Source organism: Solanum tuberosum, unplaced genomic scaffold (genome assembly GCF_000226075.1).
Source record: "Solanum tuberosum cultivar DM 1-3 516 R44 unplaced genomic scaffold, SolTub_3.0 scf00018, whole genome shotgun sequence".
Lineage (NCBI taxonomy): Eukaryota > Viridiplantae > Streptophyta > Magnoliopsida > Solanales > Solanaceae > Solanum > Solanum tuberosum.
The window spans coordinates 2,447,599-2,458,844 of NW_006238944.1; positions in this window are offsets into that span (position 1 = coordinate 2,447,599).

Sequence of the window (11,246 nt, forward strand, 5' to 3'; positions counted from 1 at the left end):
CCACATAGCGAGGAGGGTCCATTAATAACACAAAGCATGCTCACAGTTACCCGATAATTCCCGAAATAGGCCGAAAACATGATTTCTTAACACCTATGCAGGATTCAATAACTACCCAACCCAAATCCCAACTAATCAACATGCATTCACATTCTCGAGCTCAATCTAAAAGAGGGAAACCGTAACCCTACCTATAGGCCAATCACACGCGCTCCAAAATCACTTCTCCGGAGCTTTCTGGAGTCAAAACGGGAATCGTGGGACCCACACCGAACTGTCCGAATTCGACTCCGTCAAGACACCCTAAACATCACCCAAAACTTGTGTTCCAAAGTGAAACACAATTCAGGGCTCAAAATGCAGCAAAAACCAACAAGCAAGAAAATCACACTTTAATCACTAAAAAAAAAGAAAACAGCAGCAGCCTAAACTTGAAATCTACAAGAATCTAATGGTGTACAACACTCTTTTAACACTCTACGATGAATCCACAACAATTCTCAACACGTGGGACTTCGAATCACCCAAAACCGAGCTAAAATGAGAGAGATATGACCAAAACAAGAATGTCAAAAACAGCAGCTCGAAAAAGGGGTACAGCAGTCAGGTTATCGCAAAATATACCTCGAAATACGCACACCCATCAACTTCCGAACAATCTACAGCGAAGCCACCAAAAATATGAAGCTCCCGCACTTTGAATCGCCTAAATCGGATGAAAAATGAAAGAGTTATGAGGGTTTAAGTTTGGGGAATATGTTGCTGTTTTTCTGCATTTATTGCAGAAAATCTGCATTAATTCCAAAACTTAAAACTCCACGGGGTGTTCTGATCTCGTTCGGAACCCCGTGCACGCAAACAAGATATGCAACCATACCAAATTCGATATTTCAGACTTAACGGCGCATTTGAAATTTCCATCAGAGGTCATTTCGATAAAAGTGGGTCCCACTTCCAAAAGCCATTTTAAGTCAAAACCCACAAAAGGGCTCAGAAAGATATCAAAAACCTCGGGAAACAAAAGAAGGGTCAATCTAGACCAAACTTGACATTTCGAAGCTAACCGCGCTGATGGAATTTTCATCTGAGCGCGTTTTCCAAGAATGTTGACCAAAGTCAACCTTAAGCCAAATTTCAAAGGCTAAAACGCCTAATGATCCAAACTCACATCGAAGGCCTCGATACTCGTGCCGACTATGCTACTAGCCTAATTTGGCCATTCCGGAGCTGATGGAACCATCAGAATTCTATTCTGAGGTCGTCTTCTTGAACTTTTGATCGAAAATGATCGTTCATAAGATCTAAAACACAAAAACTCGCACCAAGACCAAACGAACGACCAGGTGACCAAACTGTCAGTTCCAGCAAGTCATAAATGACTTGGGGTCGCTACAGGAATGCTCTAAACGACACACAGAAGGCAAGACACAGAAATGACCTGGAGGGTCATTACAGTTAATCCAAAAGGCATCATAAGGAACTCATAGTGCCCGTATCGAGTTTTGAGTGTTGTCTTGGAAATATCTTCCTCCCTGATTCGAAGTTGATGATAACCAGAACAAAGATCAATCTTTGAAAAGTGGACAACTCCCTGTAATTGATCGAATAGGTCCTCTATATGAGGTAAAGGAATAAAATCACAAGGTAAGTTTGCATTGAAGAGTAGTGACAGGCCTGTTTCAACCATATGTTTGTGCTTTCTTTCGGCCACTCCATTTTGTTCAGGTGTATGAGGACAAGATATTTGTCTTCGAATACCATTTTGAGCCAAATAATTTGTGAACTCAGAGCTATTGAATTCTCCACCTCCATCACATTGAAATACTTTGAGTTTCTTGGAAAACTGATTTTCGACTATTTTTTGAAAAGTTATAAAAATAGAGAAAAAAATCAGATTTCTTCTTCAATGGATAAAACCAAGTGAATCGTGCAATCTTCAACATAGTATTTTATTCCTTGAGATGAAGTCACAGGGGCCGGACCCCATAAATCGCTATGTATTTTTGTTAATGGCTCAAGTTCTCGTTTATTTTACTCGCTTAAAGGTGATTTACAACTTTTTCCCATTTGACAACTAGTACAAATAGATACACTTTTATTCCAACTTTCTACATCAATCATCTTATTGTGATGCAAATAATTTGAAGCTCTTGAATGTGGATGTCCTAATCATTGATGCCAGATACTATCCGAATTCTTTTCTGCCTTTGTAGCTGTCAAAGATTCATGCAAATTCCCTTCCAAGGTGTACATATTATGCCTCATATTTCCCTTTTCCAAAATTGTCTTTGTTCTCTTGTCCTTAACAATAAATCCTTCATCAGTAAATTTCAAAGAACATACATTATCCTTTACAAATTTACTAACAGAAATGAGATTCTTTTTGAGATTAGGTACAACAAATACATCTTTTAGACGTAAGTTCCTTCCAATGTGTTTATTTCCCACATGTGTAATACGGAGTTTATCGCCATTTCCTACCCTTACAAAATCATATCCTTTAAAGGGTGTTGAATTTAAGAGAGGACCTTTAGATTGTACCATGTGATTGCTAGCACCAGAATCCATATAGAGATTGTTGTCGATTTGATCACTAAACGACATTGATGCTAAAACCTGAGGTACTTGTTGTTGTGCTTGATATGAGTAGTCCCATCTATAAAAACAAGAGAGGGTTGTATGATTGTTCCTACCACAAATCTGACATGAATTAGATTTAGAACTCTCCTTTTGCTGATTTCCTTCATTTTGAGTTGTATTATATTGTTTCTGATTGTATGATCTACCTCTGCCTCTTTTTCCTCCTCGTCCACGATAATAACTACCACCACACTCCCGTCGTTGCCACTTTTGAGTCATGAAGGCCATGGATGGATCAAGCGAAGGTGGTGCTTCTTCCTCGTATCCATCTTCTCTCATCTTAAGTCCCCTAAGAGCATTAACAAATTGATTAAATGTGGGATAAGGGGCCTTACGTAACATAACAGTTCGAAGGGTCTTATAATTGCTTCCAAGACCTCTAGCAAAATTAATAAATTTGCTATCTTCATCTGAGGGTTTGTGTATAGCCATGAGGTTATGACAAATTCCTTTAAATTCCTTTATGTATTCATCTATGGATTTTGTTCCCAGTTTCACGGCCTGAAGTTGTTGCTTCAATTGAAACTCCTTATCCTTGCTTGCTTGTAGATAAGTATCTTCAAGGCAAGCCCATATTTGTTTTACTGTTGTACATCCAATGATGAGGAATATTGACTCTTCTGTCATTGTTCCAGAAAGCCAACTCCGAACTAAAACATCGTGGTCTTCCCAAGTGGTGAACTTGGGGTTAGGAATAGGTTCATCTTTCTCATCTAATATGTTCTGGGATGGGAGTTCTCCTTTAATGATTTCATCGATCTTCAAAGTGTGAATTAATTGAAGAACTTGTATCCTACAAACTAAGTAATTCAACGGTTTCAACTTAATAGAACAAATTGCTATAAGCTGATGAAGTGAAGAAGGTGAGAGGGCTAAGGTAGTGTTTGAGGATGAGGCCATGTCTAATGTTTAGAGCGGAATATATTCAGGATCATGTTAATCAAACCTAAGTTGTGATACGATGAAGAAATTATAGAGTGAAAGAGATATTTGAACTCTTGAATTCTTATTCAATACTTCAGAGGTTCTGGTGCATAGTGTATTTATACACACGTACAGAGAGTCCATTCTAGCTAAGTTATCTCTAAGTCCTAGTGATTGTATATATCTCAAACACAACTAAATGTTATCACATATCTATTATGTTTACATAGCTTGGGTTGTATAGGAGTCCTAGGTTACACCAAAGTCCATGTGACGTGATTGTCTAACAGTAAATAATTACACTATTGACAGATGCCTTATTTCCTTTTCCATAAAGAGCCGGCCTTGAATTTACGGTATAAGTTCAATTACATTTCTTCTTCCGTACAACAGAGTAGAATACACATAGCCAGCACCAACTGATCAACTTTAATGTCTTACATTCTGCCACACAAGAGGCAACCAAAGGGCTCATCATTGCTTGAACCAACTCCGGCACCGGAGCCTCTAAGATCTGTTTTCAACAAGAGAAAGGATAACATATTTTGCACTCGAAACCTAGGTTACACTGATCATACATCTTAAAATGGTTCTCCATTGTCTTGGCTGATGAGTTGAGATTTTCATCTCTTGTTAGTTTCCAACCTCTTTCACCAGAGTCCTTCGAGACAAAATCAGGCCTAGAGACTCTCTCTTTAGTTTGTTATGCGTTTATTGTCGTGTTAATTAGGAATTTTAACACTTCTTTGTTCTGAGAGACAACATTTCGTATCTTTTATAACAAGTATCAAACACCTCATATATCATATGTATCATGCTGCTTACTTTGTTGTGTTTGAAGCATTATTTTGTTAGGTTATTCGTATACAAATTCATGTTTCAAAATACTTGTCATATTCTTTGTGATGCAGGATTTCTTCAATTTGTAAAGATAGCCTAAAATTTAACTCATTGACGGAAACTACTTTGAGAAAAATGAAAGGATCTTTCCATACGGATGTTCCTCCTTCATATATGAACTAGCAAAATTACCCGTGCTTCGCACGAAAATTTAATATCTCAAAATTTATAAAATAATACTTAAAACCTATCAGTCATTAAAACTAAAACACTATATCATCTCACCTACAAGATTACGTAGTAACGAACATTAATAATGTAAGAAAAATGATAATTATAACCTCTTATCATTTATCCTTCAATCAATCTCTTTAATCTGATTTTATAATTTATTGTTTTACTTCTAGGAAGTGTTACTATTTGATATTTTTTGGGAATCAAATAAACATCAACTTGAGATATACAAATGTTCTAGTTCTAACATGTATAAAAGTTCAGCCCTACCTTTTGCTTTACATATATCATTTTAAAGTTCTCCATTTAAATGTATCATAAGTAATTATTAAAATGTAAATTAAAGAGAGTGTATCATATTGGACAATAATTCAACTTATTATATATACTGAAAGGGAAAAATATTACACAAAACTATTCAGTTTGTTTGTTTTTTTTTAGAAAATCAGCATAGCAGAGTGATGTAGTTCAATTTAAAACTACACTTCTATTCCAATCTCAGTGTCGAGAAACACATCTATTACTTCAAGAAAAGTATTTACAACTTGCAGTAAACTTGAAAATCTGTTCATACTTCATATTGAATATGAGCAATTAATTTTAAATATGAACAATTAATTCATTGTGTAGTTATCTATGTCTTTGAGATTAAAAGAGGCTCCAGTCTAGTCATATTCCTCTATAGGTCATCCGACACATCCTTGAACCCATGTCAAAAGTTTATTAGTTCTTGTCTTCTTTTCCTGGTTCACTTCGCACATCAAGGTGCGATAAGGTTTTTAAGATCTTTATGTCCTTACAATGACATACCAAATTTGAATTTTGTCTTCAAGAGATGGTAATATAGATCTTTAAGAATTTTTGTTGCTGTACCTTCAACAATTTTAGTAAAGAAAACTTGCGTGAATATTTAATTAACATGTGTAATTTAATCTGTACTAACAAATACTTATAACAATAAATTTGCAAAAAAACATAAACAACAAAGTTTAAAACATGTAGTAAAAAATAACAATTAATAACATAAGCATAAATTAATGGCTGTAAAAAAAATGCGAGGATCTGTAACAGTAGAATGAAACAGAAAGAAAAAAATTGAGCCCACTGAATGTACAGTGTACCCTTAAGGAAATTATTCCCCCTCTAATACCCGAGGTTTAAAGGAATAGATTCTCTCATGACAGAACGATTCTATTCACCATTATATTGATACAAAAATAATGGTATCAGTGAGCCACTCAACATGAGCAAAGTACATGAATATTTATTTGTGCAAAAGAAGAAGTTCAGAATTTTTGTTGTTTTAAAATGAGAGGAAATCCCTCTCTTTATAGACAACAAAGGGTAGTGTGAATAAATGTTTATTATGCCTTATCAGAAAGGTCACAACTCTTTAGAAAAGTTACAACCCTTCAGAAAGGTACCTTTCATAAAAATCATAACTTTTCATAATAGTCGCAATTCTTCATAAAAGTCACAACTCTTCGTAAAAGTCACAACTTTTCATGAAAGTCACAACTTTTCATGAAAGGGGAAGACTAGTTTTGGAAATGAATAAATTAAAAGGGAATCCTGGTTTGTGGTGGCGCCACATAGGCATATATATATATATGATTATGTAGAAAATTGAGTAGTGGAGAATCTCGGGCTAGAATATGTGCAACGGAAAGAAATGTACTATGTTAAGGTATTGTATGGGTCGTGTAGGAACTACAACTCGTTATTGTTGGTTCTTGGTTCGTAGGCTTGTGGATCCAGGCCTTGGATTGAGAATCAATGTACGAAGAGGGTATATGGCACATAGAAGGTATGACAAGTCTTGACTCTTGGTTTGTGATTCAACATCAAAAAGTTGGGATTTCCAGTAGTTGTTGTACGAGTGACCAGTACAGTCCATAGTACCTTGTATGGATCGTATATAAGGGTCATAGGGTCAATTCGAAAGTTATTTCTCAGGGTTAATAGAGTCTTTTCCAACTCTTTTAACTCATATACTACATCATTTTGGGGTTATTTAGAAGACTCTAAAGGGTTCCTAAGGCCCATAACCTCTCTATTCCCTCTCATTCTCTCAAACTCCAATGGAATTCTCTCTTAAGTCGTCTTCCCCAAGAAAGTTAAGGTTTCAAGGATTCAAGTCTTTATTGAAGGTTTCAGTTAGGGCTTTGGTTATTGTATGTGGAAAATCCATCAATGGGTTCCTATTCACCCATTGATTCCTAAAGTCTAAAGAAACCTCAATCTCACCCAATTCTAGGGTTTTATGATTCTTCCATGGGTTCAATTGATTTCAAGTTTATTCATCATTATTTGATCATATTTCAATGTTTTCAATGAATTTCTCATGAACTCATGTGCTATAAGTGATTTTGATATGAAACCAAGTTTTGATGATATGCATACATTATAATATAAAAGATTTATGAATTCAAGGATGCTTTCGATTAAAGTATCAATCAGTTTTATGATGAGACCTCATCTGAGACTCCCTTATCTATTTATTTTAATTATGTTGATATTGACTGCTGTTAGCTTAGTGTAAGAATCAAATTTATTTAGTTTCAAAGTGAATTTTGAATTATGACTCTAATAAAAGTTTATTAATTTTAATGAGTTTCATATAAAATAATGGTTTAATTGTGTTATATTAAAGGGCAAGTGGTTTGTATTGTAGCACACTGAAGCTGCCTTTCAATGTGAGCTTCAAGGATGATTTTTCCTTTGTCTTCATTATTGATTTTGGTCTTGTAAATATGAAAATATTATGATGAACCAATGATTAGGTAATTGAATAGGATAATCATTAATACCATATAAATGAAATGTGATAGCTGATTTCAAAATTTATTGCTTAATCGAGAGAGGAAAAACTTTGAACATAATTATTGCTTCAATTTTAACATTCTCCATTTGTCTTTATGGAGATACATTAATTTTATTGATGTTTAATATTTTTCAATGTAATTATTAATCATTTGGATCACGAATGGTGATATTAGGGGTACATTTTCAATCTTTATGAACATGTATATAAGGAATATTGAAACTTTTTCCTTATCATGAAATAGAAAATAAATTAAACTTTGTCCATCAATCATCGTAGTTGACACTCAGCAAGCAACTATCCATGCCAAGCGAACCAATATTCATCTTATTAGATACCAAATATCAATAGAAAATTTTGCTAAACATCCCATATAATAGAAGAATCCCACTAATTATGTAACTCATTAAGCAATCTACCAACCAAAATAGAATATCCGCTATGAACAATGATAGCACAAAAATGACTCCATGTCCAAAAACATTCAAATATCATTATCCAACTCCCAAAATCTAGGAGTGTCTTATTCAAATAAAAACACAAGAGTCTAGGGACATAAACCCAATAATAACTAAAAGAATAAAATGGAGGAAGGAGTAAAGACGCCACCATGATTAGTATGCGATTTCCTCACCTACATTTGAAATACTAAGTGTCTCAAACTAGAACAAAAATGAACTAGTGTAGTACTTGAGAGCTTGAATATGTAATAATAGAAAAAACAACAAAGGCGAGCATAAAGATTAACTAGATCTCTATTCGCTCCTCTTCTTAAATAACTCATGATCACTCCACTTTTGACATAGGTCTTCCCAAATATTTGGTTTACACCACTTGGGAATTTTACCTTTTTTGCGACCATTATAAAAGGAGTCGGCTATTCTATGTCTCGCCCTTTTCTCAAAATTAATTGCAATCTGCTTGTCATGCACGGGAAGCCATACACACTTTTCCTGAATTTATTTTTAAAAACTCTCACATTAGAAATGAATAATAATATGTATAGTTTGAATTTAAATAATAAATTCATAATTACCTTAAATTCATTAAAAATTTGTTGCCTAACTGTTTGTGGAATCTTACCCCACGTCAAGTATGCATCATTAAAAACCTTTCCAATAGCAGATGTAAGGATCTTCGCAGTCTCTTGGCGTGGATTAAAACTGCAATATAATAATTAAAATATTAAGATGTCAAATTCATAACTTAGAAAACTAACATTATTATAAGATGTAAAAATACATAAATCATACCCAAACCCCTCAGGTTCAATGATGAGCCTCTGATGATCATCTACCTGCCTAGGCAGTGGAGGATCCTGACCTTGTGAAGCAGGGTTATGTTGTAGGTTCATTGAGGTATAGCTCTGCGTGATAGTGTTGTCCGATGTAGACATGAAAGAGACTGGTGATGGCACATCAATATGACCTTGCAAGTTCAATCATGTTTTTCATAGTGTTATTAAGTTTGAAAAAGGGACAAATAAAAAATTATTCAAGATAGGCAACATGCCATAAAATCTTAAATTAATGCAAAAAAATAAAAAATAAAGCGAAGATGAATATTTCTATAAGGACCCTTCTCGCTAACTGTATTTGAGACTTTTTAATCACTTATGATTCTAGGTAATATCAATAAATAAAAGGGTGCATACAAAATAAATGTATAATTTGTTGAGGATGATTTAAATAAATATCACTTTATACGGTGTCGTTTAGAATTTTTTCCTGCTATTTTTAAATGTTGTGTAAATATAAATGTTGGTGTTGACGAAACATTCGACCAGTATCTAACATCTACATATTTTAGATAATCTGATAAAGAAAACTAATAAGATTTTAAAATTGTAGAAAAATAATCTTTAGAGTGCAGTTTATAAGGTTCATAATTTACGAGAAAAATAAAAAGAATCATCAACAAATATCTCAAAAAGAAGGAGCCAACAAAAACTTCTGGTCATATGATATTTGTTTGTGAGGCTGTAAAATTACACTATAACAAATATGACCATAATTTGTGTGTTTGAGTTATCTTTAAAAATGTTTTTGTTAAGAGAATTTATTTTCATTTTTGTGACAATAGTTTGATGATATATTTTGTTTTCATAAACTATTTGAGGCTTTAGAAAAAGACAAATATTTTTAAAATTTAGCAATTTCTTTTAGACGGGTGTTACCTGCTAATGGATTGAGAATTTGATGGGAATCCTGATTTCTATCTCCCCCGACAATTTCTTCCTGCATTAATCATCCCATAAATAAAATATAAGTAGTACATATTATAAATTATTATACATATATCTTTTAAAATATTATTTGAAGCATATTAAATATAATCAATATAATGTATATTAGCTTGTAATATTAATATTAGTTCAAACAACGTTTTCATTAGTGGTAAAATGAAAGAATGGATAAATTACCGTAGCAATTTGATTGTTTGGAATCAATAGAACTCCAAAAAGCATAGGATATTGTTGCTGCATTGGAGGAACATCTGGCATAATAGCACTTGTGTTGTTTGTGGTGCTTTCTTTTGTGAAAGATTTTGCATTTGACGACATTAGTATTTCAAAAATTTCCTGTATAATAAATAATAAAAAAATATTAACTTCATGCAATTTATTTATCTAGCACAAAAATGTACAGTATAAGTTTTGAGTCTTCAGATATAGTGATAAAATGTGGAGAAAATAAGCTCAACAAAGTAGCACCCCTATAATTAATTTCTTACTAATTATATCATGGTAAGAGATGGACAAAGAATAAATAATTTTAATTTAAAAGATTGAGGTAATTATTTTCTTTTTCAACTTCTTAGATACTTTTGGATCACCAACAAATCTTTATAAAAAATCAAACATAAGAATGATAATCTGATAGAGAAAAAATGACCTTCTAAATCAAGAAAAATAATAGATATATTCCAAATTAAGTAAAAAAGTTATAGAAGACAAGCCAGTGTAATATTTCAAACTAGTTAGGGGATATACTCTATGGATTGAAACTCCAATGCCATATGACAGCCTTGTCATGGGTTATAATATATAAAGTAGTTTTAATAACTAACGAAAAAGACGATATCAAGTAGGGGGTGTCAAGGGGCAAGGATAGATAAGGATGATTCATAAAAATATAACCTGGACGATCCGAGTTGGAAAAATTAGTTTAAACCCGTCTAAATTTTAGTTGGCTAATTATCTCTCATACGCAAAGTATGCTATATTGCCATGACCCGAAAATAGATTATGATGACGCCTACCATAAACCCGGTAGGCAAGTTAAAACACAAACAACAAGTGATAAACTTAAGCTGCAATATAACTATGTAGAAGAAAAATAGATATATAATATGACTATAGCATAGATATGTACATAACGATACAAAATATACATTAAAGGCACAAAAAGTTACTAAGAAAGGCAAATTTAAATAAGAACTAAATTTCAAACCAAGTATCACAGATACAAGAGCGTCTAAGTACAGAAAAAGACTATACACAAAAGATCTGTTTAATAAAAATATAAAATACATAGATAGTACAAAAGAGGGAAAACATTAATTAGTCTCCGGATGCTAAGATCTCACCGCGATCTAATCAACAAAGGCAATGAAAGAATCATGATTCAACGAGCATATATGGTGTTGCTTCAGAAAAAGATATAGAAGTGTAGTATGAGTCCCAAAATACGGGTACTAAGTTGGCATCATAGTTCCCTCGAACTCAAATAGAAATTATATAAATATAGGAGGTATAATAATGCTAACTCTAAAAATTCATCAA